We start from the raw sequence: 28,000 nt of genomic DNA on the forward strand, positions 1-28,000 counted from the left end.
TCTTTTATTATTATTATATATAGTTGAAGTAAAAGTTACAGTGGATCATTGACAATCTTTCTTTCACTTCTTAACCTAAACTTATCTTGTTTCTTCATAGAAACTTTTTGATCTCAATAAGTTTACATAATTTTTCTATATAAACAAATAGTATGGATTTTTTTGTTTGATTTTAAAATTTATTTTATTAGAAAATAATCTTTATTCATTATTTGGTGTTTAATTATTTCCAGTGGCAAATATTTGATGCATGTCTTTGATGATATTTAGTCTCAGTGAATATGATGAGTGTCTTTTTCTAAGAGCATATGATAAAAAATGTAGTTTTTACTGTTGTCAGTTAAGTATTTCTAGTGATGCATAGCAGAGTTAACAGGAAATTAAGGAAATTAGTATTATATTATAATTTGATTGGCTCATGTTGTTGTCGAGTATCCAGATAAGGTCTCGTTTCTTGACAGTCGTTTTTTGTGTGTTTTTTTATTTGTTTGTTAGATTGCTGTATAGTTGACTTTCTTTTTTTGTCATTATTTTTTTGTTACTTGCTGTTTCGTTGTTTGTTTTAGCTACACTAAATTCACATTAATATACGCATAATTTATTTATATATCCAATTCAGGAACACATATATTATAAAAAAACAATTTCATTTTCTTCTCGACAAATCAACCTATCAAAACGATGGTCACTCTCTCCATTTGGCTCAAAGAGGAATAATTCTCATAAACGTTTCCAGTTCGCAGAAAGCCCGAGGTCATAAACTGCTGACGGCATAGTACTGTTGCGCTCGTGTGTGCGCATAAACAATAGAGGGATTTGTCTTTAAGACTCTCATGGGTTACAATCAGTATGAAATATAATGCAGCTGGCAAGGGCTTATGAAGTTTGACCAATTATGTTGCTCTAAAAGAGTAATTAATGAACGTGAAGGGAACCACTTGTAGTTTTGTAGGTTTTAAGTCAGTATGATAAGATAAAATCTGGTAAATATAGGCATTTGTTACAAGTAATATATTTGAATAATTAACTTTTATTCATTTAGAGATATTTAATTAATATATAGTATAAACAACTACTGTAAATTAAAAAAAAATATTGCGATGTCTTTATCATTGCGAAAAATGTGACAGGGTTATCATCGCAATAATTTAAACTCGCAATTTGAATTTTTTTATATGAATCAAACAGGATAGTTCTGAATATCGCAAATATTAAAATCGCATTTTAGTATAAATTGACAAAATCGCAATAATAAATCAACACAATAATTTCTGAATTTACAGTAACAATTTTAGTATTAAGATAATTAAAAAATACTTCCAGCTGATGTGACAAAAATCTACTTATTTCTAAACTCGAAAGTTGATAGATGTCAATAAAATGTTTGCAGGTTAATTATGTCCTAGTCGCGGATTAGTAGCTTTAATGTCCTTATGATATTTTTTTACTATTTGCGGACTATCCGTAAATAATCCAAAAATAACGTAAGGAATTAAGCGATGTTGTTCAACAGCTTGCTATGTCAGTGCAATTTATTTAAAAGAATAACACTATTGTTATTACAAATGTATGAATGTTTTTAGTATGTTTGAAAAAGATACACAAAAAGTCCTGCTATATTAGTAAGAAAAAATACTTACTAAAACTACAGGGAATTTGTCATAATAATAACTAACAATGAAATAGAGGTTTTACCTTAACTACCAAATGTTTACTACAATGTATTTAATTATCATTTATTAGAAAAGACAAAAGTGGACTTATTTAAGTGCACAGCTACAATAATCCTTACTTTAAAAGATATTTTCAAACAATTTTAAAAACTTTTTATAAATTTTACAAACAATAAAATACTTGAAGTAAAAGATCAAAAAGATAGAAATCAGGTTCCAACAGTCTGCTTTAAAAGAAATATTCCAAACTTACTTAAAAAATGCAAAATTTACCATTTTACTCTTATAACTTAATTCTCACAAAAAAATTGTGAGAAAATTTAAAAATTTTTTACTATCACTAATGAGGAGCAAAATAAAATTATAACTTTAACGATAAAATATTTTAGCATAACTGTCCAACAAATGTAAAATTATAACTTTAACGATCAAAGATTTTAGCATAACTGTCCAACAAATGTAAAATTATAACTTTAACGATCAAAGATTTTAGCATATCTGTCCAACAAATGTAAAATTATAACTTTAACGATCAAAGATTTTAGCATAACTGTCCAACAAATGTAAAATTATAACTTTAACGATCAAAGATTTTAGCATAACTGTCCAACAAATGTAAAATTATAACTTTAACGATCAAAGATTTTAGCATACCTGTCCAACAAATGTAAAATTATAACTTTAACGATCAAAGATTGTAGCATAACTGTCCAACAAATGTAAAATTGCGTCTATGTTGGAATGTTGGCAAAATTGAAAATATTTGGATTTGCAAGCTTGCTTTCCAACTTCACGGGTGTCATTCGATTTAACGAGAGAAATGATCGTGAAAGAATATCTAACGGCGGTCAAGTATTGAGAGACGATCGTAAAAGTTCTGGTAACGGATCGTGAAAGACATTTAATCGAGAAGACATGTGAAAGGTCAATACATATTCTAATTTAATTAATTACACAGACAAATTTACGACAAAATAAAACTGTCTGTCAAAATGGTTCAATATTATGATCAGTATGTGAGAATATCCAGTTTTAAAAGTACATAGTTATTTCAAAACAGTAAATGGCAGATTGCTTCTCGACATTTCGATGACATAAAAAATGTAAACAGACATGATATTTTCACAAATTCGACTAGAAAAACTACTTTTATACGAATAAGGGCATTATATTTGAATTAATCAAATGGTTCTCATAGTTATTTAGTATAAACTTAATCTGAAACTTGGTAAATAAAGAACTATTTACACAAAAATTGATTTTTTGGATCGTCAAAGATCACGTTCCGCATTTTTGAAGATCGTGAAAAGGATCGTGAAAGATCTGATGCTACGAAGACGTACAAAATTATTCTTCAATCATATCATAATAAATTTTTGTTATTGGTATTGAGAAAAGCTATAAAGGTCAACATCCTTAATAGGTTTAAGCTTTTCAAAGTATTAATATTTTCAGAAAATGAAAAGTAAAATAGTTGGATGATTGTAGGATGAAGCTTTTTGTTGTCATGTGAAGTATTCACTTATCACGAGTTATAGGATACCCACATTTTGTATATTGGATGCTATAAACTACATGTCCGTCAGAAAGGATTCATCTGATCCCGAATTTGCTTTATTTCATGGATGAAGATTCATTTTTGTGGTCAAGTCCGTATCGCGGATTCGTTAAGCTTTAGGATAACTGTCTGTTGTTATGATTGTGAAGTGTACATTTTCGACTTCTGCAAGGTTTCAAATAACATCGAACTCATTAGCATGCATCATTCGGCAATGCTCGTTTTATGTTGTCTAGCCTTTTGGATATATACCTGTATGCTATATATGAAGGATAAGAAGTTAGCAATATCCTTTAACTCTACTTTCCGCTATATAGATGACGTTCTTTCACTAAACAATTCAAAATTTGGTGACTATGTGGAACGCATCTATCCCATCGAATTGGAGATAAAGGATACTACAGATACAGTTAAGTCGGCTTCATATCTTGACTTACATCTAGAAATTGACAATGAGGGTCGGTTGAAAACAAAACTTTACGACAAAAGAGATGATTTCAGCTTTCCAATTGTGAACTTTCCATTTCTAAGTAGCAACATTCCAGCAGCACCTGCATACGGGGTATATATCTTCCAATTGATACGATATTCCCGTGCTTGCATTTCCTATCATCCCTTCGTAAATTTTACGGACGCCATCACGAGTTGGTTGACCGTTATGGAATAACCGTTTCACAAATGATATCGGATATGTTTCTTACGTCGTAACTACAATCCCCTTCCCTTTCATGAATGTGCCCTACCGAATTAGACTATTTACCGGATTTTTAATCACATAAGCAACACGACGGGTGCCACATGTGGAGCAGGATCTGCTTACCCTTCCGGAGCACCTGAGATCACCCCTAGCTTTTGGTGGGGTTCGTGTTGTTTATTCTTTAGTTTTCTATGCTGTGTCATGTGTACTATTGTTTTTCTGTTTGTCTTTTTCATTTTTAGCCATGGCGTTGTCAGTTTGTTTTAGATTTATGAGTTTGACTGTCCCTTTGGTATCTTTCGTCCCTCTTCTATAGCGCCATGGTATTTCGTGTATCGTGTATGGTGTACATGTATGTCTGCATGTTTCATATATGACCATGATGACGTCAATTGTATTTGATATATTGAATGATAGTAAGATGTTTATGTCTGGCCATCGGTCAGGGTTCATATACTATTGACCTTATGTTTCGAATTAATTGACCAAGCATAACTTTTATATTTGTCAGTTTCTAAGGCATTGTAGGGATCGGAACACATTTATTTGGTCTACGGGATATTTGTAGAGATCTGTATGTCATGGTTCATCTGATCTTGCACTCTTTTTATGAACCATTGACAATCCTAACTTTAAAAAAAGAAGATGTGGTATGATTGCCAAAGAGACAACTATCCACAAGAGATCAAAATGACACAGACATTAACAACTATAGGTCACCGTACGGCCTTCAACAATGAGCAAAGCCCATACCGCATAGTCAGCTATAAAATGCCCCGATATGACAATGTAAAACAATTCAAACGAGAAAACTAACTTATTTAGAGACGCTTTTAGTTGTTGTTTTTTTAACTTTCGAGGTAAAGTGTTGAATAAAAAAAAATAACTTTAATGTTCATCCTTATCAAAATAGTTACAGGCTTCAACATGCAGTTGCAGGTTGCAGTTAAATGGTAAAAGAAATACTGATTTTTGATTACTAGTAATAAGTCTGGTCACGCATTATCTTTCACGATCAAAATAATGCGTTGCCTGATCTTTCACGATCAAGTTTGATGATATTCAACAAATTCAAGGTTATCATATACAAATTAATGCTTTTAAGAGAAGAACATACCTTAATTTTACTGTACTATCAGATACATCAAAGATTAAATTTCAAATATGTCACGATAAACTGAAATATGACCCTTATAGGTACAAAAAGCGTGTTATTTGTAATTAATTTCATAGACATGAATTGCGCCTTTTGTGTTTTTTCATAAAGTACTGCATATTTTCTCTATCTTATTTCACAGTTATGTTGAGGAAGTTAAACCATTTTGACAGACATATTTTTTGTTCGGATTTGTTCTGCGTTTTGAAATTAAGCGATTTTTTCAAAGATTCTGACCTAGAATTTTCATTAAATGTCTTTCACGATTCTATACCAGAGCTTTCACGATCGTCTCTCAATACTCGACCGCCGTTAGATATTCTTTTACGACCATTTCTCTCGTTAAACCAAATGATACCCGTGAACTTGATATAAGAATTCTTAGTTACATTAAACAAATTATAATTATATACAATTTCATTAACAGTTATATAATAAAAGTATTACATGGTACTATACAAATTTCTATGGCTACTAAAAATACAAATGCAGTGGATACATAAACAATTTCAAAAAGCTATGTGTGTCATCGACTTATCAAAATGATCAATATCAAGTATATTGTTTATATAGTGATTATAAAAACATCTGCAAAACTTGAAAATGATGTTCACAAAAACCATAAGGAATTACAAAGATCATGTGAAAACAGTTGCTGAAGCACACAAATAGTGTTTTTATTGAAAAGTCATTCTAAGTTACACCTATTGGCTCTACTGCACATGTCTGCATTTCATTTATAAAATTCTTGTAAGGTGGGTGAAGTTATTACTAGTGAAAAAAGTTGTGTCTCCCAGAAAATATAAGACATTTTAGTTCAAAAATGAACTATAGCTTGCTGTTCTGGGTGAGCCAAGGCTCTATGTTGAAGACAATACTTTGACATATGATGGTTTACTTTTACAAATTTTGACTTGGATGGAGAGTTGTCTCGTTGGCATTCATACCACAAATTCTTATATCTGTAAACAAGAGACAATATTTTATTGGCACAAACACATTTTCAATAATTGGTAATGACCAAATGGATACACATAGTACATGTATTAAAATGCACACCATAATGAGAATATAAAATACATGTATAATGAAAATCTATAGCAATAGATTACTTCTCGCTTTGAATCAATTTACATATAATGACAGAGTGAAGTAAATTACTATACTCAGAAGGTATCGTTATCAATTTTCAATCAACTGAAAGTAAAAATTGTATTCAACAACATGTAATGATCTAATGTCCCAAATGGCAGACGACATTCATATATGGATGATTCAGTAAAATTTTTCAATGATTTGGTAAATTATAAACATGAATTTCAGATTTGTCATAAAATATTCGAGGATCATAATACCACTATAATGGTAAAATGACCCTCTCATGGTAAATTGAACCCCCTTCAGCCCCTGTATAGAGAATTGAACCCCCATGGTTAATTGAACCCCACTTTCTTTCCTTCTAGATAATAAATAGGATATTATACATTGTTCCAAAGCTTATTATAGATTGAAAATCAGACATACAAAATGTGGAGGTAAATTTTCCATGGCAGGGGAAAATACCATGGGTTGGTATAAATGCTTTGAACATGCTGAAAGTCTTTAAAATTTTAGTGTTAAGAAATATGAACAGTTAAAATTGATTCAAAACCTACAACCTTTATCAGGAACAATGATAGATATTGTTTTCTCACACAATTTTAGACACTGCTTAATTTGGGACATCTTAATGGGACCATTATATTATGAATACATGTATTTTTGTTTCAAAACAAAATAGTATTAATTTAAATAAACAAATAACAATCTTTAAAATATCATCAAGCATATTTCATAAAAATAAACCAGAGGACAACTAGTGTGATCTTCAATAACTACCACAAATGCTGAATTTACCAAATAAACAAGTAAACATAACAAAGAGATCAGAAGTAAAAGAACCAAATAAAACATTACTGAAGAACTGGGTAATTCACTAGACACAACAGAATTTATCAGACTTATTGTAACTTTTATTTAGCCTTTGGGTTTTCCTTAAACAATTTTGGTTATTTTCAGGCATTTCTTAAAATGTTTGTGTAAGATATAAAAGAGCTTTATACTTGAGGCATGTATGTATTGATTCTGTTTCATCAACCCAAGCTGATAAACAGTGGTGTTGATGCTGAACAAGGATTACAATCTGAAATAAGTCTTGTACCCCTTTTATGCAATTTAATTGTTCTCACCAAGTAATTTTTAGCACAATTACTTCTAACAATAATAAAAAATAATTAATCAGTGAAGAATATAATTATTATAAAAAAAGTAAAATCACAAAAATACTGAACTCTAAGGAAAATTCAAATGGAGAGACCCCAATCAAATGGCAAAGTCAAAAACTCAAACACATCATACAAATGGATAACAAGTGTCATATTTTTAGGTGCAGGCATTTTCATGATGGATTAAACCTGTTTTACAGCTAGCTAAACCTCTGACTTTTATGACAGTCACATTAAATCCTTTATGTTGACAATGATGTGTGAACAAAAAAAAACAGACACATTCTCCATTCTCAATCTTACAATAGGATGAAATGTCAAAAATTGGGGTACAGCAGTCAATATTGTGTTATAATCTTAATCACTATAAAAATAAACAAATATATAAACAAATATAACACAATAACGCAATGCATAAGTATATATCCACGTCAAAATGACATATGTAAGAAAAAAACACAAAAAGGCATATAGAAAAAGTATATTAGCAAAAATGAAAGACAAGAATAAAAAAATTAAAAATTGATTTTCCAGAATCAATATTTTAATTTTTTTATTTAAAAACTTATCTTCATTTATTTCATATAGACTCCATTTACTTTATATTAGAGAGTTAATATAGTTTAAAGTGAAATAGATAAGCATTAGTTATCAATATGCTCTGTACATGAGAGATACAGGTAAATTCTAACACTTAATAGTATATTTTAAGATTTTTTGTTTTAAATTGTTAGAACCAGTTCTTCTTGTTGGAAACACAGTCTTTTGTCCTGTAGCAAGGACCATACATTTAGTTATTTCAGAATATACGAACATGATATTTTAATAACACTATTTGTCAACAATAGAAGTCATTTTGTACATTAAATTGTAGATCTGTATTACACTTTTCTGAAGCATAGTTAATTCATCTGCATACAAATCTTTACAAATTTACATTTCAGATTTTATAAATAGTTACTGTGTGGTTATGATCACCACTATTCTTCTTACCACTTGTTTTCTTTACTTTACTTGACACTATCATCATTCCTGTTTCTCTGTGTATGTCTATATAAACAGGATAATTGATTCTATTCACATCTGATAGTATTGTCTTACAGGTTTTACCATCTGGGGATACTACCACTATTCTGTTGTTTTTACGAGAAGCTATATAAACAAAGCCATGCTTGTCTAATGCAATTCCTTTTGGACCGTCAATGTCATGATGGTAAAATGTCCACAGAGGTTTTCCAGTTTGTTTGTAGCAGCAGACATTGTTTTCCCTGAAAATGGTACCATAGATATAACCTCCAAATAATGATATATGTGTAGCTCCTACTTCTTCTAAGATTGTTTGAGACATATCATTCAGATTAACAATAGTACTTTTCTGCTTACATCTGATGGCCAATATTTTACCATCACTTGCTACTCCAGAACAATCATGAGAAAGTTTAATTGTTTGAATAATTTGATTCTTTTTCAAATCCACCAGTACCGTCTTGTTTTTAACTCCTAATGCGACAGCAACTGTATTATTTGTGACATAGCAAGCATCAGAAATAAATTCTGTGAATGTGAATACTTTTCTATCAAAGATGCCATCATTACCAAATAGTAGCAGGGCATAACTTTGAAGAATTAGATATTTACTATCAGGTAATATCCTACAGACAGGTGTAAATTCAAATTTCATATCTTCTGGTATTGTCAGAGTTCTCAACATTGTTGGTTTAATTTCTTCAATTCTAGGAATAGCTGGAACTAAGTTCTGTGCTTGATCTTTTCTTCCGGGCTTAATTCGAAGAGTAGATTGCCTGGTATTGATATTAATATTGCCAAACAATTTGACCTCTTGTAAAATTGATTGCAGAGCAGGAGAAATGTTAACCTCTAAGTTTTTTTCCTCAAAATTATCTCTGCTTTTTAATTCATCTATGTATTTTGCTGCTTGTGATGTAGTTTTCTCAATTTCTCTCAGACCAACATACGTTTGTAGCTCAGTTGCATATTGTGTCATTTTTGAAAACTCACTTTGCAATTGGCTTATCTGATTGGCTTGTGTTTTCACTTGTTGTAGTAAAGTGTTCATCTTAGATTTTAGCTGTGAATGCTTTGATTCTAGGTCATCAAGAATTTTTTGTTCTAATTTGTTAAAGAAATCATCTATCGACTTCCTCATAGATCGAATTTGTTCTGCAGCCTTTGTTTTCTGACTATTGTTTGTGTTCATCCGGCTATTCAAATATTTTATAATCTCCTCTAAGTTTTCCTTTACATTCTTCAAATCTTTTTCAAAAAGTTGAACTGAAGCAGATGATTTTACTTGCTTTAGAATATCTGACAGGGGTTTCAGGTCTTGACATTTTTTGTGTTTATCAGTGATGCACTGTAAACAGCAGGGACAGGCATGGAACGAACAATAGAGTTCAAACTTTTTCTTGTGGTCTTTGCACTGGCTACTTATTTCTAGCATGAATTTTGGTAAGTTATGGTAGTCTTTAGTCGACATAGTTTTATGGTCTTTAGATGTTTTTGACTTTTTGTGATTTTTTTCACAGTCTGTACATAGGAACACCTCACATTCTATGCACCATGTGACAGCTTCTCTAGATGATCCATCATCATCATAATAACAAAGGGTGCAACAGTCCTTACCTGATGAAGCCATATTCTGTCTTTGTTTCTGAAATTTGAATAAAAAAACCTATTTGAAAAATCAAATCATCAATGCAAACTACACTTTCAGCAAGAACTAACTTTGTGAAGAGTTAAAACACACTAACAAAGTAACATGTAACACTACATATACCGGTACCATGACTTTTTCTGACTCATAATGGCTTCTTCTAGATTTTATGAGAAATACTTCTTCAGATATCATTATTTTTTTTTAACTTTATCCTCCTACATATATTGTTCATTAACTTAATAATTTGACTACGTTGAACACATCTATTCTATCAAATTTGAAATAAAGGATACTACAGATACAGCTAAGATTGCCTTATATCTTACATAAAACCTTTCTAAGTAAAAAAAAAAGGGCGGAAAAAAGGAACATGGTGGCTCCCTCTCCTTTTATATCTTTTTTTATAAATTTTTGATTTTCCTCCTTTTTTTTACCTGTTCCTAATTCTGTCTTCTTTTCGAGACATTTTTTTTAAATTCAGTCTCACTGTCAGCAGCACAGTAATACAAACTTGACTAAAATGAGCAAGTGATGCCAACATTTATTGACCACAAAATGTTGATCTGACATTTTTAATACTTTCATCAGTTTTAGCAATTTTGACAGTCATTTTTAACATTATTGACATCACTTAGGGATTTATGTCAAGGAGTTGTGATTCTCAATTGCTTTAACAATTGCCTTATTAACATGATAACCAAAGGCTGTCAAACGACATCAAAACATTTAAACATCAGGTTTTTATTACATTTAATAGTAACTGTAATTGTAGGTTGCATTTCTTTAAATATAAACAATGCAGTTCCTTATGGGAACTCCTTCTACGGCTACAACTGTACCAATTTTACTATGAAGTTTCGAAAAAAAAATATTCTAAGAATTGAAAGCTCCTATTCACTATATTATCCTAGTGAGATTTTTTCATCAATTGGCGTCCGTTGTCCGTCATTATCATCTTCTATCTATGTAGTCCATTGTCATTGTTATCTTTTACAAAAATCTTTTCCTCTGAAACTACTGGTCCAAATTTAACTAAACTTGGACACAATTATCATTAGGGTATCTAGTTTGAAAAATGTCCAACCAACCAAGATGGCCGCCATGGCTAACAATAGAACATAGGGGGTAAAATGTAGTTTTTGGCTGATCTATCTGAAACCAAAGTATTTAGAGCAAATCTGACATGGAGTAAAATTGTTAATCAGGTCAAGTTCTATCTGTCCTGAAACAAGGAATTATTTGAATCTGGAATAATTTTGAATCTAGAAAATTGATTAGAAAGATATGTTGAAACTTACCGAACTAAATAGGGTTAGCCATGCATACATGGCTATTGTTAATTATACTTTCACTTTCTTTGCGGTATTTAAATGATACCTAGTTCTGAAATTTTCAGACGAATCTGACAACCAGTTTTTGGGTTCCTTCCCTTGAATTGGTAATTTTAAGGAAATTTTGCAGTTTTTGGTTATTATCTAGAATATTAATATAGATAGAGATAAACTGTAAACAGCAATAATGTTCAACAAAGTAAGATCTACAAATAAGCCAACATGACCAATATGGAGTTATTGTCCTTTAAAGTATATTTTTAACAATTCTTTTTAAACTTTTGAAACTAAAGCATTTAGCAAAAATATTCATCAGGTTAAGTGTTATTTGATCTGAAATTTTCAGACAAATCTGAATAACTGTTGTTAGGTTGCTGCCCCTGAATTAGTAATTTTAAGGAAATTTTGTTGTTTTTGTTTATAAATTTCAATATCATTATAGACAGAGATAATTTGTAAACAGCAATAATGTTCAGCAAAGTAAGTTAAGATCTATAAAGAAGTCAACATGTCCTTTAAAGAAAAATTTAACAATTTTCGTAAATTTTGGTAATCTTTTACAAAAGTCTACTCCTGAAACAAATGAGACAAATTTAACAAAACTTGACCACATATAAGCATTAGGGTATTTAGTTTTTAAAATGTGTCTGGTGACCCTGTCTGTCAACCAACATGTCAGACATGGCTAAAAATAGAACATATAGGGGGACAATGCAGTTTTTGACTTGTATCTCTGAAACTAGAGCAAAAGTATAACGGTTGCATTATTTCATGCATCAATTGTAAATAAACATATCATGTGATCCTTGGAGCTTCTAGTCTTCAAAGGTCAAAATATAGTGCTGTGTGGCATAATTTCTTCATTTATAAGAGTTTAAACTTGTACGTTAATGATGTACTATCTGTACCTTCACTACCCTTAGAATTAAAAGCTGTTGCTATATTTTTTTATTTATAATTCCAAAGCTATATCGCTATGAGATAAAACATAGAGATCATATTTTATGACCAGTATATGAACAAAACAATTTATCTATGAATATTATATATTTCCTCAAAATAGACACCACAGGTTTGTAAAACAACTATGTTTACAAAGTGTAACCTATAATAGCAATAAAGGTCCATAATTAACTCATGCAGGATGAAAGTGAAAATAATCAATATTGAACTTTAGAAGTGATATAGATACAATGGATAAGCGTTGATTCTTGAAAAAGAAACCATGAGCCCGGAGGGCGAATGGTTTGTTTTTCATGAATCAACGCTTATCCATTGTATCTATAACTTAAACTATTGTGTTAATGCCTTTTATAAATTAACGCCTATTCCTAATTTGAAGGTATTGTAAGTGAGTTTAAATAGCCATGTAATCGTGTCAAACGATTCATTACAATAAATTAAATATCACAATCAAATGTTTTAAAAATACAAATATATTATAACACAACACGTCTACCCTAAAAAATCTTCATACTATAAGGCATCTGAATGTTGTCTGTTTTTACAAAATAAGATATATTCGAACTTATTTCTATTAAAATTGAAAATGTAAAATGGAGAATATGTCAAAGGGAAAACAACCCGACAAAGAACATATATAGTGCATATAATAAGTATGTTCCCGAAATTTCTAACAAAAATCCTAATTCAAGGAACATCAAGATTTTCTATCATAGAAATTTGAGTATTAACAGTTCTTAAATTATGTAATAAAACAGATGAAATCATATTATATTAATTTATAAAACAAAAATGGACAAATAGAATGTAGTCATTTTTATTTCAAACATGTGGAATAGCCAACAATAATTCGATAATAAACGACCAAACTCGCTTTTATTACACAAAATATCAACAATAACATACAAAACAAGAACAAAAACTGAAAAAAACTAGAGAAAAGGGATAGCAAAGAGAATTCAGGGATTCGAACCTAAAGAGACAAATCCGTACCTTAAATCATTTATCTTAACCATGAAACCTCGTGGCTACCAATTTATACTATACGTTTGCCTTTTATGTATATATAAAGGTACAAGCCCTGTGTGTCTGTTGTACCGATGTATAATGTATATCATATATTCATTTATATGTATAAAATAGACATTTTAATCGTAACCGATTGGTAGCCCAGAGGTTTTGTCGATATGTTGATGTCAGTAACACGTTACAGAATTCATGGACGGGTTCGATTCCTAGTGAAGGCATCTAGAAATTACAAAAATTAAAGGTTAGTTTTTTAAAAAACAATTCCATTAGTGAACAGAAATCAGCAAATTAGTCAATTCAAACATAATGTAATTAGGCACACAAAGGAAACAAAAGAATATAAAACGGTGAGTCAATTTCACAGATAGATTTAGAAAGCGTTGATTCTAGAAAAAGAATCCATGGTAAATGAATATGCTGCCGTCACCACAATGGTTTAAGCTCGAATAATTTTATACAGCTTTCTATAGTTGAAGATCATATGTGGTACTGCATATACCTTCTGTTCCTATATTAGATTACTGTCTCATTGTTTCATACGCCTGATATCAAAACACATTCTTACCCCAAATATTTTGACTTCTGTTGCTCTGGAAAAGGACTTTCCACAGGGAAGTAAATTGTCCAATAACTGGTACACTTATCTGAGATATAGCTAAATTAAAGGTAAACGTTTGAATTATTGGATGTATTCAAATTTACATATTTTGAATGGCTTTTAATTTGAAGTATTTTAAGATCAAGTTACTCGGATAGTATGCAAGTGTCTGGTGTCATACAGACATTTAAAACTAAAGGTGTATTTAAAAACAATGTTAAACTGTTTTTTTACTTCAAATTTCATTTTGGAAATTTTTGTCGCATTCATATTTCCCTTTTTGTGGATCAATTTTATTAGTCTTTTCACTTTTCGTGGAAAGACCTTATGTTTTTCTTCTGATTATTTTTTAGGTCTTTCCACTTTTCTTGGAAAGACCTCTTCTTTTTTTAGGTTTTTCCACTTTTCGTGGAAAGACTTTTGTTTTTCTTCTGATTATTTTTTTTTCTTCTGCCGTCTCAGATGCTTTTTTATCTTACAACATATCGAATGCATATGCCAATGATGTTGTACAGTAATGGGGGTTTCAAAACTCACCTTGTGTGACCGAACACTTATTCTTATACGAGTTATCTCCCCGCATCCCTTTTTTCTTGCTATCACAATATGACACTAAAACTGTAAAAGATTTAAGCAAACTGTTTTCACCAAATTGTTCGTTTACTCTTACGAATGATTTGGTTAATTTGACTGGAGTGATCGGAAGACATCTTATGGGAGTTATTTCCCTTTGAAAATTTAAGATAGGCGATATGTTGGATGAAATTCATATGTTATAAGTTGTAGAGGCCTACTGTCTTTTGATATGAAATCATCGATCCATTTGAAGGAAATTGAAGTTGAGGTCAAAGGTCAAGGTCATGTTATAAATTTTGAATTTTGCTTGTTATCGTTATTCAAAAGAAACTGTTACAGTAAATGATATGATGTGTTTGCCAAACAACTGTTTAAAACATGGCGCAACTTCAACCTATTCAAGTCGAAGAGTTTTGATTAACCCTTAACCGTATTTGGCACAACTTTTTGAAACTTTGGGTCCTCAATGCTCTTCAACTTTGCATTTGTTTGGCTTTTTAACTGTTTTGATATGGGCGTCACTGATGAGTCTTATGTAGACGAAACGCGCGTCTGGCGTATTAAATTATAATCCTGGTACCTTTGATAACTATTATAGGAGTTTTCTCCCCTGATGTATTTGAAATCAGTATTTCTCCACAACCATACAAGTGATTGACCTGAGGTCTTATGATTTGAGATCACTGACCTAGGTCAAGGTCAAAGGTCAATTTTACGTTCTAGATTTTGACCTTTGCTAAAAAAAAATTCTGGTTCATTATAAAACAATAAAGTCTTCTGCATAAACCTATTAATCTTATTCTGTTTATATCAGTTTGATTTACCACGGAGTAACATTTTCTCACATCGTTTTTGGGATACGATTGCTGTCAAGCAATCTGTAGACTTTTACCATTGACTCCTTTCCAATTCTGCCCATGCCCTCACGTCAACCGTTTTGTTCTAAATATTGAGGAACATCTCATATTCTTAAGACTGTCTTGCTTTAAAAGGTAAAAACAAACAAACAGAGTGAATTTAAACAACTTTCCCATAATTTTCTTCTTATAATTTTAATGTTTCGGTATTTCCCTTTTTTATATGCATGTTTTTTTCAACACGGAAAATCAGAATTAAGCAGTATTTATATTTAGTGTTTTTATATATTTAGAATCACGTCACAGAGGGAATTCCGCAGTTTTGATAAAATGCGAGAGTTCTCCGAATGCTGATCAAGCTATTTCTGTCAGATAAGAACTTCTGTCTGTCTGCTATTGAGGGTTATTGTTGTTGTATAATTTTAAATCATGCAGCATTTAATTTTTTTTAAAATTTAGTCAACAACGTCAATGTGTAACTAGAACACCCTTTCAGCCGAAATGGAGTCTTCCTTCTTATCGCTTCGAGTTGTAGCCCTTATACTTCCATCAATGTAAGAATCAAAATACAACAATACGTTGAGAAAAATTTAACCCGTTCTGTCAATAGACGTCGAATTATATTAAAAGCGATGGCAATTTAAACAGAGGAATGTGTACGGAAAGGAGTCATGAATGCCACTGACCTAAAGGAAATTAAATATTTAATGAATTAGAAATGGGGTTCCTCCTTGAATTCACGTAAGAAAAAAGGTGATAAGGGACGAAGTGAGATACCATCTCTCACTCTCAGTGACTGATGTGGAAAGTAAACTTGGAATTGATAGTACTAAAATAAAACACAATGATAACATTGTTCATATACTTGTATCGATGATTGGCTATTATTTAAGTTGAAAAACTATAACTGCATACGGGGTATATATCTCCCAATTGATACGATATTCCCGTGCTTGCATTTCCTATCATGATTTTCTTGATAGAGGTTTGCTGCTCACAAGGAAGTTATTAAACCAAGAATTCCAAATGGTGAAGTTGAAATCATCCCTTCGTAAATTTTACGGACGCCATCACGAGTTGGTTGACCGTTATGGAATAACCGTTTCACAAATGATATCGGATATGTTCCTTACGTCGTAACTACAATCCCCTTCCCTTTCATGAATATGACCTACCGAATTAGACTATTTATCGGATTTGTAATCACATAACCAACACGACGGGTGCCACATGTGGAGCAGGATCTGCTTACCCTTCCGGAGCACCTGAGATCACCCCTAGTTTTTGGTGGGGTTCGTGTTGTTTATTCTTTAGTTTTCTATGTTGTGTCGTGTGTACTATTGTTTTTCTGTTTGTCTTTTTTATTTTTAGCCATGGCGTTGTCAGTTTGTTTTAGATTTATGAGTTTGACCGTCCCTTTGGTATCTTTCGTCTCTCTTTTTTCAGATTACGCACATTAAAAAGAGAACACAGGTACAATTAACATGTGCGGTTGAATTATTTTTAAAAATAATACTAATATCAATGAAAACAATGGCAATCGTATCCCTAAGAGCAATCATGCTCTTTGATTTAAATTTCATTCTTATTATTGAGGTGGAAAGACCTTCAATTGTTATCTGAAGAATTGGTTTTTAATTATTTTTTTTCTGCCCTCTGAAATGCTTTTGTGTCCAATGATGTTGTTCAGTAATGGGGGTTTCAAAACTCACCCTGTGTGACCGAACACTTATTCTTACAGGAGTTATCTCTTCGCATCCCCTTTTTCTTGTTATCAATATATCTCTAAAACCGTAAAAGATTTTAACAAACTGTTTTCACCAAATTGTTCGTCTACTCTTAAGAATGATTTGGTTAATCTTGACTGGAGTGATCGGAAGACATCTTATGGGAGTTATTTCCCTTTGAAAATTTAAGAAAGGCGATATGTTGGATAAATTCATACGTTAGAAATCGTAGAGGCCTACAGTCTTTTGATATGAAGTCCTTGGTTCGTTTGAAGGAAATTGAGGTCAAGATCAAAGGTCAAGGTCATGTTATAAAATTTGAATTTTGCTTGTTATTGTTATTAAAAAAAACTGTAACAGTTGATGATATGAAGTGTTTGCCAAATAACTGTTTACAATAAGGGGCAACTTCAACATATTTAAGTCAGAGTGTTTTTGTTAACCCTTATAGGAGTTTTCCGTCCTTATGTATTTGAAATCAGTATTTCTCAAGAACCACACTATACTATTGATTGACCTTGGGTCTTGCGATTTGAGTTCACTGACCTATGACCTTGAAATTGAGGTCAAGGTCATATTCTAAATTTTGAATTTTGTTTGTAATCTATATTCTAAAGAAACTGTAACAGTTAATGATATAAAGTGTTTTCCGAATAGTTGTTTACGATAAGGCTCAATTTCGACCCATTTAAGTCGAAGTGTTTTGGTCAACCCTTTTAGGAGTTTTCTCCCCTTTTGTATTTGAAATCGGTATTTCTCCACAACCATACAAGTGATTGACCTGGGGTCTTTTGATTTGAGATCACTGACCTATGACCTTGAAATTGAGGTCAAGGTCAAAGGTCAATTTGACGTTCAATATTTTGACCTTTGCTAAAAATTCTTTCTTGTTCGTTATAAAGCAATTAAATCTTCTACATATACCTATTAATCTTATTATTTTTATATCAGCTTGAGGTACTAAATTATATTAACAAGGAGTGACATTTTCTGACATCGTTTTTTAAATTTCATTCTTATTATCGAGGTGAGACGACCTTCAATTGTTCTCTAAAGAATTGGTTTTTAATTGTTCATATTTTTCTTCAATTTATTATATTTTTCAACTTTATATTTAACTGAGGAAATAACTGTGTATTTTAAGCTTGGTCTTTGTTAAATGTTTAGAAATGTGATTTCATATGTATACTCATGATGTCAAGCATAACATTTTTATACCATTTGTACACTTCAGAATGGTTTCAACAAAGACCATGTTGACAAAAACATAATTTTTTATGCCTCAAAATGTGATTTTCATGATTATTTTGTGAGAAATAACACCCAAAAAACAGAATTCATAACGGTGGCTTTCTAAGTTATGGACTGGTAGAACTTGGAATTTACCCTTTCAAATATTTGTGGTCCAATTGTAGGAATTTTTTGTTTGATGGATTTTAAAAACTTCTTTTACTTAGGAAAATCTTGATTGATTGATTGGTGTTTCCAGTGGCAAATTTGTCATGCATGTCCAGAGTGATGTAAATATTTTGAATATTTTTCTAACAGCATTTGCTCAAAAAACAGGAAATATCTGTTTGGTACTTGTTCCATATAAAATGTAGGGTTTATTGTGACAAGTTGAGTATATCTGGTATTGAACCGTGCCCGGAAATTTAAAAATGATCCATGTAAACTTGTCGCTCTTTTAAATAAACTTATTCTAAAAGGTTACCTATTCAACACTGTAATAAGATCATTGAATATTATTTTTATTGGTATAAATATTGATTTTGTTATCAGTAAATTAACAGTTACTAAATATTATTAGTATGTTATATGCATATACATATTCATGGATCTACAATCTGTCGATACCTGTAACTTGGCATTGTACAAGGTCATGTTTTTCTCTGGCTGTTTATGACGTCTTTACACTAAATCCATTGGATGTTGGATGTGTACAAACGGTGGCTTTCTAAGTTATGGACTGGTAGAACTTGGAATTTACCCTTTCAAAATATTTGTGGTCCAATTGTAGGAATTTTCTGTTTGATGGATTTTAAAAACTTCTTTTACTTAGGAAAATCTTGATTGATTGATTGGTGTTTCCAGTGGCAAATTTGTCATGCATGTCCAGAGTGATGTAAATATTTTGAATCTTTTTCTAACAGCATTTGCTCAAAAAACAGGAAATATCTGTTTGGTACTTGTTCCATATAAAATGTAGGGTTTATTGTGACAAGTTGAGTATATCTGGTATTGAACCGTGCCCGGAAATTTAAAAATGATCCATGTAAACTTGTCGCTCCTTTAAATAAACTTATTCTAAAAGGTTACCTATTCAACACTGTAATAAGATCATTGAATATTATTTTTATTGGTATAAATATTGATTTTGTTATCAGTAAATTAACAGTTACTAAATATTACTAGTATGTTATATGCATATACATATTCATGGATCTACAATCTGTCGATACCTGTAACTTGGCATTGCACAAGGTCATGTTTTTCTCTGGCTGTTTATGACGTCTTTACACTATTTCCATTGGATGTTGGATGTGTACAGATTGATAGTTTAGTCTTAGTTGCATGATTTTTTTATTAGTTGTTAGTGGCTTTGAACTAGCTGTCAGATAACTATGAGTACTCTCAGATCTGTTCAGTGTGTCTTTTGGTGTCGGAATGTATAAGTACCGGGCCACGTCCACTTGTATTTTGTCCTTCTGATGAGTGAAGCCTTTTTCAACTGATTTTTATAGTTCGTTCTTATGTTGTACTGTTATACCACTGTCCCAGGTTAGGGGAGGGTTGGGATCCCACTAACATGTTTAACCCCGCCACATTATTTATGTATGTGCCTGTCCCAAGTCAGGAGCCTGTAATTCAGTGGTTGTCGTTTGTTTATGTGTTACATATTTGTTTTTTTCGTTCATTTTTTTTTTACATGAATAAGGCCGTTAGTTTTCTCGTTTGAATTGTTTTACATTTTCTTATCGGGCCTTTTATAGCTGACTATGCGGTATGGACTTTGCTCATTGTTGAAGGCCGTACGGTGACCTATAGTTGTTAATGTCTATGTCATTTTGGTCTTTTGTGGATAGTTGTCTCATTGGCAATCATACCACATCTTCTTTTTTATATTGCATACCACTAACACTTAAATTGAAACAGTGAAAATGAACTTCAAAAACAGCCCTACATAAATGACACTAAATGTAAGCAAACAAAACTAATTGCAATACAGTAAAAAGATAGATATTAAAATAATGGGCAATTCAGGCTATTTTCCTTTCCTAATAAATGTGGCATATGGCTATGGCTTGAGTCTGATATGAGTGAAGATTACCTCTCATGAACTTATTTTATCAATTTACAGTTAGCTAATAGTTTTCTCTCAGAAGAAGCAGTGTTAGGATTCGGGTATGGTATGAGTATAGATGACCCTAAGAGTCTTATTATATGGGAAGCACAGTTTGGAGACTTCTTCAATGGAGCACATATTATGATAGATACATATATAGCCAGTGGAGAGTGTATGTATATTAAAATTAACATTTATCTATTAGGGTTTGGAGTTTTTCTTTTTTATGCCCCACCTACGATAGAAGGAGGGTCTTTAAGTTTTCTGGTCTGTGCGTCAGTATGTCCGTTCATCTGTCTGTCCGTCTTTAGGTTAAAGTTTTGGTCAAGGCTGTTTTTGATGAAGTTTATGCCCCACCTATGATAACTTCAATCTTAGTACACATATTCTCTATGATATGATCTTTATTATTTAATTGACAAATTAGATTTTTACCCCAATTTCACGGTCCACTGAAAATAGAAAATTATAGTAAGTGTGAGTAGGGCATCAGTGTACTATGGACACAGTCTTGTTTTTCATAATATAAAAAGGAATTACACATTAAAAACACCAATACAGTTTACCATGATCCACTATACAGTTTTGTGGTACAGAAAAAAATACTGTTTGGTAAAAATGGGCACACATTAGAAAATCAACTATTTATTCATTTTGAAGAATTGATTTTCTTCCCCAGGAATAAATTACATAAGCAAACCATAAAGAAATTTGGGTCCTCGATGCTTTGTTCTTTATTTGACCTTTTAACTTTTTTTTATTAGAGCGGCACCAATGAGTATTGGTAGACAAAAAGGCATCTGGCGTACACTATTTAAGCCTGGTATCTATGATGAGTTTATTTCCAACCTAAATGTTATACCTGTTGTTTGAAGATATTTCAAAGAAGGTTCATTGACTGCATTTTTAATGCATTTTTTATTTTTGTGTATATTATTTTTTAACTTCTCTGTAACCTTTGTTCTTGCATGGTTTTATGAGAATAAACTGTCTATGACAGTCAAACTCATTGATATGATTGAGATTGTTAAAATGATTTATATAATCTTATTTCAGTGAAATGGTCATTACAAAGTGACTTAGTGATGTTATTACCACATGGTATGAATGGAGCAGGGCCTGAACACTCATCCTGTAAAATTGAAAGATTTCTACAGGTAATATCAAAAGATCAAGGTCATTTTTATTCAAGGTCGATGTTTACAAAATGGTTACTACAGAGTTACTTATCAATATTATTACATATTATTATGTCATGGATGGAACAGGACATGAACACTTATAATGTAAAATTGATAGTTTTTTTAAAATTTATATCATAAGATCAAGGTCATTTACGTCAAAGGTCAATACTTGTAAATGGTTATTACACAGCAACTTATTGATGTTATTACAACATGTCATGGATGGAACAGGACATGAACACTTATAATGTAAAACTGATCATTTATGTCAAAGGTCAAGTTTTGTAAAATGGTTATTACAAAGTGATGGTATTACTTCATGATAGTAAAGGAGCAGGATCTAACCATTCATCATGTAAAGTTGAAAGGTTTCTACAGGTGAGACCAAAACATTGAGGTCATTTATGTCAAAAGTAAAGGTTTGTAAAATGGTTATTACAAAGTGATTTAGTGACAGTATTACATCATGGTATGGATTTAACAGTACCTGAACACTCATCCTGTAAAATTAAAAGGGTTCTGGTATTATCATCTGAATTTTTGTAAAGAAAATTTGAAAATTATAAAAATATGTTTTTATCAAGTAATTTTTCCATTACTTTTAAAAAGAAATGTACAGTTTAAAGTTGTTTGGCACAGCCTTACATATTAATCTAAGATTGAGATGTTGAGTTCAGTGACTTCTTTTGTGCTGTTTTTATTTTGACACAATAAATTACAGGCAACAGACAGTAGTGAACACAAAGTAGATGGAGACAATGTCAACCTTCAGGTTGTCAACGCTAAAACTCCCGCTTAGTACTTCCATCTTCTCAGACGTCAGGTGGTTCGGAACTTCAGAAAACAGTTGGTGGTGGTAGCTCCTAAAACCATCTAACGTTTACCTTCAGCAACCTCTACCTTAGATGATATGTTACCTTGAAAAACATTCTTACCTGTGATTGGTGATAAGAAAGTGAAAGGTGACAAGGTCAAAAAGGTCATTTTCTGTAGCGGAAAACATTTCTATACATTGGATAAGGAAAGGGAAGCCAGAAAGTTAGAAGATGTAGCACTTGTTAGAATAGAGTTTCTTCTAAAAAGTAAAATCAAAGAAAATTCAAAATGGAAATTCCCTGAGCAAATGACAAAATCAAAAGCTCAAACATATCAAACAAATGGACAACAACTGTCATATTATTCCTGACGTGGTACAGGCATTATTTTAAGTAGAAAATGGTGGATTAAACCTGGTTTCATAGCAAAGAAACCTCTCACTTGTATGACATTCGCAGCAAATATCATTACATTGACAATGATGTGGATCTTTGTTGGAACAAAACAAACAGACACAATTGGCAAAAAAGCTGGGGTAATGCAGACTGAAAATTATGATTCCATTTTTTGAGAACTTTTCTTTTTAATTATGTGGTTTGAAAAAAAATTCCATATAAACATGTATTTTGTATTCAATACACAAGAAGGAGATATACATACACTAGAAATGATTTTGACCCTGATTTTCCAGTAATTGAACCTTTACACATAATAGAGGTAGTGTGCCATTGTGTCCTACACTGTATTGACACATATTGTTATGTTTTTGATGTATTAAAAAGAGATATATTTTCACTACTAATTGAGAGAACTATTTTTGTATATGCTTTTCATTGTAGAGTCTTTGTCCATTCCCGGCGGGGGAAATTCAACAAGAAGTAACCAAATATCCTAATGCTACAGGTATATTTTAATTATTACAATTTATGCAGCAATGATTATTTTTGAATTTGCATAATGTTAAAGAAGGTAGTATAAAAAAGTATTAAAAAAAGTCATAATCAAACAGATTCAAGATGTTAATCTGATTACTTAACAAAGTTCTCCCTCAGAAAACAGTATTTAGCATCAAACGAAACACTAAGATAATTCAATACACCTCATCCATATTTGGAAATCTGTCCTGGTTAACCTGAGAATATGTTCTGTTTGAACTATTGACATCATACAACAATCACTTTTCCATTGTGACGTCAGATATTTGGTATTATGACTCCAAAATATATTGGAACCTTTGTGATGTCCAGTAATGGCGAACAAATAGCGATACAATGTATGGAGATAAACTATCTATGTTGATCATCAAACACCAAATAATACATGCCATTTCTAACCTCAAATTGAGTATTATGACACCTACTGTTAGATTGATTGATCGATGGTTGATTGACACTACCACAGCACATAAGGTTACATTATAACCAGCTTTGACGAATATTTCACAGTATTTCAAGCAAGAATTCTTTTTAACCAGGATATTCATTGTTGTTTTTCAGATTTCCTTTGGAGTCAAGAAGAACACAGGAATATGGGAGCATGGACATTTGTCTCTCCAAGGTTTAATAATTTAGTTGGATGCCAGGTTTGTTTTAAAATATATTTGTATACAATGTAATTAGTTCCAAGAAATACCTCTGAATCATCTCAACTGATTGGTCATTTGATAATATACAAGAAATAAATAAATGACAAACATATTGCTTAAAAATACATTTTACATGTTGGACGGTATTTTATAGAAAATCATAATTTCAGTTTTTTATTTATTACTTATTATTAGCTGGAGACGTGAATTAAACAGACAAAAAAGCATATGAAAGGGACATACAAAATTTAAAGAGAATAATAGTTATAATAGGGTGCTAAAATTTAAAAGAATAGACTATTATGAAAAAAATAAAGAAGACTAGAGAAAAATGTAGAAAAAATGGGAAATACAGAAATTAAGAAACTTCATCCTGAACTTATTTCTATGTCACTTATAAAGAGGACTTTACTTACTGAACTTATTTTTATTACATTGTAGTTACGGTATGTTGGAAGAGATCATTTAGGTTCTCCTGCTACAGGTATTGGTGAAGTACATAGACAAGAAACTATACAAATCATCGAGGATACATTTAGTTAAGGAACAATTATGTAAAGATTATGTTCAGCATTAATGTATATCTGGGAAAACATGTGTATGTGTGCAAGTTTTTTAATTGACCATTGTACTAGAATTACCGGTGTATACATTACATCACAAATCTTAAAAAGGCAGAGCTTTAATTTGACCAGAAATTGATATTATTCTTAATTCAGTGACCCATTTTATGATTTAAAAATATCATATTCTAGGCCACGAAGTTTTTGCCTCTGGATGTTAAGATATCTCTCAATCAATATTCAGGCAGTCTCAACTAGTCTTTATATTAATAATATATAATTTAATTTTGAATGTAACACGTCTTCTGATTGGCTGACGTTTTTTTGTTATCAGCCCATAGACATAATTTAGTCATGTGACTGTGACGTCATCAACGTTTTTTCATGGTTTTCTATGGTATAAAATGGAATTTGGAATTAAATTATAAGAAATGACTGTAATACTTTTTCTGTCTATTGGAAATAATATAAAAAAAAATGTGGTGCACACTGTTAAATAACCTGCTACACGTGTTATTCAATGTTCACCAAATTTTTTATGTTATTTCTTCATAGACAGAAAAAATATTACAGTCATTCCTTAAATCAAATTTTAAGCTTTTTTAAATTTGAAGCCAGAAAAGATGTTTTAAATTTAATTTCATTTAAGAACATTTTTCTAAAATTATATTAAGTATACATAATTTTGTTATGGTTTGCTGTTGTTATATTGATACTTGTGAATAATATATTAAAATGAGTTATTTAAAAAAAAAGTATATAAAATTTGTCCGTCTGTCTACCTATTCCTTCATTCACTCATCAAATATTTCATTGACCATTTTGGCAGGTAGTACTGATAAAAGCTACTTCATATACGTCAGCAATTTATCAATGATGGCTTTTAATGTTTGATTATCTTCCTGATCTATAAGGCACCATCTAGTTTCTGTTTAGCAACACAATGAAATTTTATGAAATTTTATATCACCATAAAGTTTTCTGTACAAATTTCTCCACATGATTTTTATAGTTGTCAATTAGCCTGTCAGCCTGTCAGTTTTGAGTACTGTATGATTTTTTTCTATGGTTCTACCAGAAACTTCTGCACATATTTGGATACTTTGACTATTATATTTTGGATTATGCTTAGGGTGACAACACATGCAGGTTGATTAATTTTTAATCATTGCAGCCGGCTGCATCCTGTTTGCCAATAGTTTAAAAGTTTACAACACTCATTGTACAAGGAAAATGCTTATTGGCTCCCATTAAATGCAATGATCAGTTATACTTCGTTTTACCTCTATCAATTACATGCAAAGATGTATTTCTGAATTGGAGTTTGATTTGTTTCATAAGAAGCTTACAAACATTTGACAGGTTTTTGGTTTTAGACTTATCAGAATTTTAAGCCTTATCTGTGATCATAGAGGAAAATAAAGTCTGTAACCTCGCATTTCAATTCATAGTTCTTCTATAAGGATTTTTTGTTGCATCGGAATTGTCTCCTGTTTATGGAGTTTATAATATAGTAAGATTTCACTTGTTATACATTTTAAAATTATCATTACTTTCAAAATTAAAAAAAAAATAATTTGTGTAACAGTAATATATGAATAGTTAGTAGAATAGGTTGGGATATTGCATAATTATAAAAAAAGAAGATGTGGTACGATTGCCAATGAAACAACTCATCTCAAGAAACCAAATGACACAGAAATTAACAGCCTTCAACAATGAATCCCATACCTCATAGTCAGATATAAAAGGCCAAAAATAGTCTATAATAAAAACCGTCCTGATTGAGCTGTACAACATTGTAGTTGGAAGACCTGCTAGTAGTATTGAAGATAAAGTATATGAAGAGAAGCACTGATTTTGGGTATTTGATGTATTGATTTGTAAGTTTTGTTATCTAATCAAGTGTTCGTTTTGTATTTTCAAAAATTTGTTAGTGATTTGCACAGTTATGTTGTTTTGTATCATATTAATCAGCTGTGATATTTTGTCTTATACTGAACTTTAATAAAAGAAAATAAACAGTTTTTGAATCATTAATGTTTATACCCAAAAGTTCGTTATGTGATTCATTGTAAAACATTGTAAGGGTGCACTACTGGATGTTTTACTTTATATTCAAAATTTCAATCTCTCCTTAAACTGATTGATATTTGAATGGTCAGTCATCCATTGCGATATACAGGGACTTTCTATACTAGTATAGAAAGTCTCTGCTTTGCATAAACCGAAACCATTTTTTTGGGGTTTAGAATTGTGGTAATTCTAAAAATTGCAAGCTCTGATAAGACTTAGTTAAAGTACAAGTCCTTCACTTGCGGTATTTTGTATACTACTGTTGCCTACATTTATGAAGAATTCGATATAAACAAGATTCTACCTTTAAAATTAGAAGCCGTAGATATGAATAATACTAGATTCGTCATTCAAACAGAATCAGATGTTGATGTCTGAAATACAATTTAACTGTTACCTTTATTTCTTTTCAATAAGTACCTCATCACACCATGAGAAGCAGAAAACATATAGAATTTCAACAGAAACAACAATTGGAAAGTGAAAATGTGCCTTGATCAAGGTGTTTAAATTGTATTTTAAAAAACATGTTCTATGTGCGATCTTGTGGGATTTTTTTTTTATCTTGTTCCAGACACATATTTGTTTTTCCATTGTTTGTTTTAGGAAATACTATATGTGATGTGCTTTTCTTTGTGTGATGAGTGTATAATAGTTTAATTGTGTGTTTTAAAGTCTTAATTTTCATCTGTTTATCATACACAGAAATACTGAACCTGATTGAAATGCAAAATGACATTTGAGAGATTTCTCTCCATCGAAACTTCAAATTCAATGACATTTTTTTTACAGCTTTGCTAGAAGTACCAAGTGGAAATAAGAATCCTCCTATAATCGTACATCAATATCTGATTCTGTTTGAATGTGAGATTCCTCAGTCAGAATGACGAATCGTGTATTATTCATATCTACGGCTTCTAATTTTAAAAGTAGAATCTTGTACACCTCGAACTCTTCATAAATAAAGGCAACAGTAGTATACCGTTGTTCAAAAGTCATGGATCGATTGAGAAAAAAATTCTGGGTTACAAACTAAAACCGAGGGAACAACATCAAATATAAGAGGAAAATAACGAAACAACAGAACACTCAAATGCAACAAAAAAAAAACACAACAACAATGCAACATAAAAAAAGACAAAAGATAACAAAGGGTTACTATTCAAACTCATCAAGCCAAAACAGATTGACAATATTATCGCAAAACATGTAAAGACAGTAAACCAAAAACAACAACAAACATTGAAGCCTGTGCAACATGAACCCCACCAAAAAAACCGGGGATGATCTCGAATGCTCCTGAAGGGTAATCGGATCACATGTT

General features: G+C 31.2%; 1 long non-coding RNA gene across 1 annotated transcript; it reads left to right on the plus strand.

The window, feature by feature from the left end:
• The first annotated feature begins 23,289 nt into the window (after nucleotides 1–23,289).
• On the plus strand, nucleotides 23,290–26,627 carry LOC143066693 (uncharacterized). Its single transcript, XR_012975747.1, has 3 exons — nucleotides 23,290–23,355; nucleotides 23,949–24,034; nucleotides 24,479–26,627. It is a non-coding gene; the product is annotated as an uncharacterized LOC143066693 (long non-coding RNA).
• Nucleotides 26,628–28,000: the final 1,373 nt, after the last annotated feature.

The sequence above is a fragment of the Mytilus galloprovincialis genome, chromosome 3 (assembly GCF_965363235.1).
Source record: "Mytilus galloprovincialis chromosome 3, xbMytGall1.hap1.1, whole genome shotgun sequence".
In the NCBI taxonomy this organism is placed as follows: Eukaryota; Metazoa; Mollusca; class Bivalvia; order Mytilida; family Mytilidae; genus Mytilus; species Mytilus galloprovincialis.